The sequence below is a fragment of the Cornus florida genome, unplaced genomic scaffold (assembly GCF_030987335.1).
Source record: "Cornus florida cultivar Cherokee Brave unplaced genomic scaffold, ASM3098733v1 CherokeeBrave_3.0.0_Hap2_Chr01, whole genome shotgun sequence".
NCBI classification, from domain to species: domain Eukaryota; kingdom Viridiplantae; phylum Streptophyta; class Magnoliopsida; order Cornales; family Cornaceae; genus Cornus; species Cornus florida.
The window spans coordinates 86817184-86824356 of NW_026775571.1; the positions used below are offsets into that span (position 1 = coordinate 86817184).

Here is a 7173-nt window from a genome sequence, read left to right on the forward strand (position 1 = left end):
CTCATTTCTCATGCATGCACCTCACCAACTGTTTAAGGAAGCCATCACAACAGCACTTTTTTTATTTCATTATTTATTTATTTTTTTCCCAAATTGTTATTAATGTTGAGTTTTTTGCATTTAAAGCAGGAAGACAGCCTATAGGTTGGAGTTTTTGTTGTAACTGAGCCAATCCATTCAATTTAGCAAGAAGACAGTAATCTATTCTATTCTTGCTCCACTTTCTCTCCAGCCACCATTAGCCCTAATTTTATGAGGAAAACAATACTGTTAGTTTTTTTTTATAGGCAGCATCTTCTTCAGTCTGGAGCATGTTATAGAAGTATCATTTGACAGCTTCTGTGGTATCCTTTTTTTCAGCTAGGTAAGTAGTACTCGTGCACACATTTCATCTACGGCATCCTTTTCACGATGCCTTTTGTGGATCTCTTCTCCCTTACGGGCCCTCCTCTGTCCTTCCTATTAATGCACATTGCATGGGTCGTGTTATATATATATAATGGAGTGACATTCTCTTTGTATTCTATTATGTTCGATTTGTTAAGTCCTCTCAAAATTGTACGATATGTTCCTCTTGTTTTTCAAAATTTACTCTTCTATTTCTTAACTGTTTGCTCACTTGCTCTCTTCAGCGGTCTGTTTCAACTGCATTGTGATCAGTACTGGTCCTCTCATATTGAGAATTTTGTTGTGCCATCTATTTTTCCGTTCAACATTGCCATGGTCAAGAAAAATAAATACAATAACTCAATAACATATTAAAGAGTATAAAAACTCACCCCCCTTCCCCCAACGCAAAGAAAAAAAAAAAAACGAAACAATATTGATGATGAATAGAAATCAAAGAAGAAACATTGTATGTTGCCATTTGGATTGAGCACAGCTTCAAGGAAAAAATATCAAAGAAGTTCTCTGAATTCAAATATTATTATATCTCTTTCTAATCAATGCTTTAGCTGACAAAAATTTACTTGTGGGCACCAATGCTTTCCCGTGTGCCTAATATATATGGGCCTGATGCTTTCTGCACAGTAATTTTGTGGTGCTTTTTGATCACAATATCCTTGCATTATAAATCTTTACCTGCTTAAGCTCCTGAACTTCAACTTCAGATTAAACTTTGGTCTCTATGGATTTGGATTTGATATGTAGAACATCATGGATGGGAAGCTTTAAGGAATTCAAACACAAAACATTCAATTGGAGCTGCACAAGGTTTCAAAAGTTCTATTTCAAAGATAGGATTATCGAGCAATAGATTTTGAATTTATTAGTACTGAAGTGAGTTCTTATGGACGTCCTTCAAGAACGGATTTTAGATATTTTCTTATTTGCTTGATATGGCTGTTTTCTTGCTATGACTAAAGGTAAATGATTGAATTGATGAAGTTTTCTCAATTCTTGCTCTTGTTGATCTCCCTCTCTCTCTCTCTCTCTCTCTCTCGTGGTTAGTATATTTAGTTTAATTACAAGTTTACAACTTGCGCTTTCAATCTGATGCTCTTCGTTCCTGGATTCTTGAATTGTGAAGTATGTTTCATTGCAGGGGGGACATTTGCCTTGTTACTTTGTATTAATGAATATTGGAATTTTCTCTTCCAAGTGCATAGCTTCGAGCGCAAGCCTTTCCCATTCTTACTTGTATGAAGGTTCTGAAAATCGAAGTAGGATTGGGATTTTTTTTTAAAAAAGTGTGGTTGCTTTGTATTGCAATGCTAGGCATGTGCATGCTAATTGGTGATGGCACACTTACCCAGCAATATCAGGTTTGTTGTCTTCCAATTTAATGCCACAATTATTGAGACTTATTTTTCTTACAAAAATTTAACTTAATTACAAGCTGTCTTTTCTTTTTGCGTTTTTTTGAAGATATAGTTCATGGCTTTTTTTTATTTTCCTCAAAATTTGTTCAGTTTTGTCAGCTTTGGATGGCATCTGAGCACCTTTTCCTTCCTTCAGTAAATGTAAATGTTGATGCAGACTCTTGTAATTTAGACAAAAATCCAAGTCTATCCAATCCCTAATATGCCATCATGAGACAATGTTCTGGTTTACATAGCATTTGATGACAAGTTGGTGGCCTTCCAACTCAATGAAGCTTAATTTTGACTACTTAGTGTGATGTGGCCCGAATTTGTTTCCGGGTCCCCGATGATTGGGCTTTGTGTGGACCCTATTTAGTACTCTCTTGTAGCCTGGTATATGAGGGCTCGTAGGGTTTGGAGTGGGATTAGAGATAACACTGAAAATCACAGAGAAAGAGAGTGAGAGTGGGAGTGAGAGCTAAGGTTTGGGGGCTAAAAACTTGTAATCTCCTGTTTTTCGCATAGTAAAAAATTTCACGGGATCTCCATCGTGGACATAGACACTTGTGTCAAACCATGTAAATCTTTGTGTCTTTTGTGGTGCTTTTTTGATCGTGTTACGTGATGTTTCTTGGTTCATGGTTGTTTGTCGTAACACTTGGGAAGGAGGAGATCTCTTAATACTTGAAGTTTGTAAAGATGTGTCGGACAGAAAAAGAAAAAAATAAATCAAAGTCCGTCCTAGTAAATGCTATGTATATTTCAAGTGCTACTGAAATGCACTTTACCAATTCAATTTTCAAGATACATCAAAATGTCCTTAATTTGAAAGTTGATACAAGCACGTGGCAACAGATGGAATCAAATCCTGAAAGCAAAGCAGATGGAGTTGAAGATTGTAGTTGCAACTGAAAGTGAAAAAGCTGTGTGAGTGATTTGGCCTTGTGGCTTTGTCCAGGCAGACCAGTCTTTCATTCAAGAATTTGGAATGTTTATGGATTCATTAATATAGAAGTATAGTTTTCATATGATGTTCAGTCTCTCTGTGTTCACAAATTTGCCTGTATTCAGATTGCAGCTTTGGTTGAAACCTTCTCTGCAGTCACTCTTATATTTCTGTTCCTGCTGCAAAAATTTGGCACCGCACGAGTGAGTTTCCTTTTCTCCCCATCATTGGTGCATAACCAATGTATCACTAATTCAGTAATATTATCTTTATAGCCGTAGAGTTATTAGTATGATTTTAACTAAAAAATATTTTCTTTCTTCAGTTTATAACCAATGCACATTATATTAGAGATTTAAAAGCTCTGAAGATAAATTTAGTGGATGTTCTACTATTCACTAAATATATTATGCCAGTTTGTAACAAATTGCATGACCTTGCTCTAAGATTGTTTTGCAACTACATTTTCTGTTCATTGTTTGACCTTTATATATTATCGTTCTGATGCATCTACTAATGATTAAGGTGTGAGCAGGTTTGTTGTTAGTATGGTCATGCTCATAACCTCAATACTGCGGACGCTGGTCATGATCATGATTTGGAGAACTCCACCAATTCTGGTTAACCTTTACTTCTTTGATTTGGAATTTTGCTGTTTTCACCAAAATTCCAGAAGGTGGCTGGATTCCGTTTGTCGTTTCTTTTATCCCTGAATTCATTATGTTTGGATGGTTTTATGGGAGGCAGGGAAAGAGAGAGCATGAGTTAATCCACAAGATAGACTTGGAATGCTGCTGGCTGATCGAATTTTTCGAAGTGTCCCTGGAATTTGTTTTCTATACACCGTCATCCAAGATGGGCTAACACCAATTCTTGGAAATTATATAAAGAACTTGAAATCTCTTCACAAGGTAGCTATTTTCATGACTCTGCGCTACTTGTTGGTTCCAAATTCAACAAACTGGGCCTCAAAGGGGTTTACGGGTGTGTGATTCAGTATGGCTATGCAGATTCTCTTAGTTTTGAAGGAGACGACTTTTTAAGTCAAGTCACTGATAGCTTGCTGTGTTATATACAGAAATGCTTTGGCTTTGTACCATCAATTCCTCCAGAGATTGAAGGAGAGATTTCTTGTGACGTCCCACGTCGTCTTGGGGACAAGTTCATGACATTTATATTTGTGGATTCCTTCTCATTGTGTAGACGCTTTTTGGAAAACCGTGAGCATAGAGTGTGCAAAGCAGACAGTATCTACGTAGCGGGGCTGGTCGTGACATTTCTGATCTGGAAGAGGCAAAGCTTGCTGGTGTGGTTCACATTCGGGGGAAGACAAGGTTTCACATGGGAAAGAGCTAGCTGCTGCTGGTTTGACAGATTCATGCTTGCATTCTATGAGGTTATGCACAGTAATTGTAGGTCTGCGCTGTCTACTATGGGCGTGCCACTACCACAATGTATTGAGGTTGGAATGCTTTGTGAGGTTTCAATGGATGACATAAAGTGAATTATATATCTTGTCTGACATTGTCATTCTAATAATTTTGCAGTGTAATCCAAAGTGAGTTCAGACGCTTCCAATCATCGTTACAAGAAAGCTGGAGGCTCAGTGCCCCTCTATGCCAACAGGGTCGGTCCTTTCCACAACCCCTCTGTCTCTGTTGAATTAAATTTGAATCCATATATATATAAACTCAAGAATAAGGGTGGCAAATGAGCGGGTTGGGCTGGGTTTGGGTAGGGTTGAAAATGAGCGGGATAACATGGGTCAAGATCTATATTCAACCCGTTCAGAACGGGTTGAAAATGGGCAGGGTCAACCGGTTATGACCTGTTGATCAATTAATTATTATTTTTAATTTAAAATTTTATTTAAATTTTTTTATACTTTCAGAAAAATAATGAAAATTTAGTAATGGAGAGATAGGAGTTATGAATACAAACCATCAACTAAAAATATAGGATTAGTTACCAAATGTTTACAGCTTTATTAATTATGAATACTTGTATGTGTATATATTAATATATGAAAGCAATAAATTAAAATATATATATCAAATGAAAAAAAAAATCTAAAATGTTAAGAAATTCTCTATACTTTTAAAATAGTATATATATATATATATATATATATATATATATATATATATATATCACTATCATCCTTGTCATATTAATATATCACTTAGTTCACTTTGGTTTTTTGATTCTCTTTTACTTGGTTTGAGTCGCTTCAGGAAAGTTATTGTGATTATATAGATTCATATATTGGTTGAAATTACGATTATTCTACCCATGTATTCATATGCTTGATTAAATTCATGTAAATATATCTTCTTCTTCTTTTTTCTTTTTTTTTTTATATTATTTTATATATATATATATATATATATATATATATATATATATAAATGGATAACAACAAATTTAAGTTGGCTATAGTTTCTTACGTATTATATGTATATAATTTGTTTGATGAAAGAGGTATTACAACAAATTAAAATAATTAGTTGTCTAATATTATATACAATAAAAATAGTTATTATTTTTAATTTTTAAATTTTTAATTTTTAAATTTTTTTTAATTATTTTAATTATTTTATAGTTATTTTAAATTTTTAAATTTATTTTAAAATTTTTTTAATTATTTAAATTTTTTTAAAAATTTTTTATTTTTAAATTATTTTTTCCGAAAGGTTATAAAATTTTAAAAAAAATTTATTTAATTTTTTTTTAATTATTATTTAAAATTATTTTTTAATTATTTATTTTTTTAGAAGAAAGTTCTAAAGATAGGGGATTGATGAGAGACAAATTTAGAAAGAGAGGATTGTGAGTGAGAGAATTTTAGAGAGAGAAATGAGTTGAGTACAATATAAAATAGATGTGTTTTGTGTGTTTATTATGTGAATCATATTCAACCCATCTTGACCCTCAAATTAAGTGATTAAAAATTACCTAATTCATCTTGATTTTCAAATTAAATATGGTTTACCCATAATTATTAAAAAACGGGTAAATATGGACGGGTTGATAGTTTCTGACCCATTTTGCCACCCCTACTCAAGAACATGTATTGCCTGTATGTATGCTGGTATATTATAAGTGAAATTCATGTTGGTTTGATTATTATACAGAATCTTCAGCTTGCATTATGTCAGTTGATATATTTGAATGCTTTTGTACTTATAATTGAAGCTATTTGGTGAATTTTCAAATAAGGAGTAGCTTTGGTTAGTGTGGCTGAGTCTATGTTACTTTAATTAGTTTTGCTTATTAAGTTTTCATCTATTGTACCGACATTTTGACCTTCCTTTTGTTTACCAGGTTTTTTCCTCCACTTAATTTCCATTTTTAGGCTTCGTTTTGATAAATAAAAAAGGTAAAGTACATTAAACCCCCTGAACTATTAGGATACGTGTAAAAAACCTCCCTAAATTATAAAAGTTGCAAAAAACCTCCCTGAACTATTGGGGTATGTGCAAGAAACCCCCCTGAATTATATATTTTTTTGCAGTTTACCCAATCCACGCGAATTGGTTGACTGAAAGGAACGATGAAGCCGAGGAATTTGTGGTTGGGATCGGAGTGGTAGATGTCGTCTGAGGAGTGTTTGGATAAGCCAAGGAATCTGTTACTGGGATCGGTGGGTCTCCTGTCATAGCTCCATCATAGCCGTTGCACCACCCGCCAGATCCGTCGGCCATATATATCGCCCTTCTCTGCACCGTTGCGTCAGCCCATCGTCGTTACCACCTTGCCCGCCGTTCAGTTCACCTTGCTCGCCGGTCCATTCCACCATCCATTCTAAGCTCACCGGCCCATTCTGCCATCTCCATAGCCGAGCATACCGCCGTCCGTGTTTCGAGCACACAGCCGTCCACAGTTCATCGCCGAGCCCCCTTGAGCTCGCCGCCGCCTTCACAGTTCACAGTCGAGTCAACCGAGCTCTCATCACAGTCGAGTCCTCCGCGCACAAGCCGCCATCATCCGAGACCAAGCCATCCCGCCGACCTCGGATTTCTTTGGTCTTTTTTCTCTCTCTCTCTAGCTCTCTGTTTTGGGTTATGTTGGGTGAAAAACATTTTTTGGCAGAAAAAAAAAATATAAGAAGTGTATAAGTTAAAACGACACAGTGTGTTATAAGAGTAAACTGGTCTTTCAAAATTTTCGGTGCCGGAAGCTGATATCATGGGGGTAAATTGCAACAAAATCATAGTTTAGGGGGGTTTTTTGTAGTTCAGGAGGGTTTCTTGCAAATGACCAATAGTTCAAGGGGGTAAATTGCAACAAAATTATAGTTCAGGGGGGTTTTTTATAGTTCAGGGGGGTTTCTTGCAAATGATCAATAGTTCAAGGGGGTTTAATGCACTTTACTCTAAATAAAATAAAAAAGAAAAGAAATGATAACATTAGTTATGACAA

The 7173-nt window shown here is 35.1% G+C and overlaps 1 pseudogene; it reads left to right on the forward strand.

Moving 5' to 3' along the window:
- The first annotated feature begins 1634 nt into the window (after positions 1 to 1634).
- On the forward strand, positions 1635 to 6915 carry LOC132304670 (probable potassium transporter 3; annotated as a pseudogene).
- The last annotated feature ends 258 nt before the right edge of the window (positions 6916 to 7173 follow it).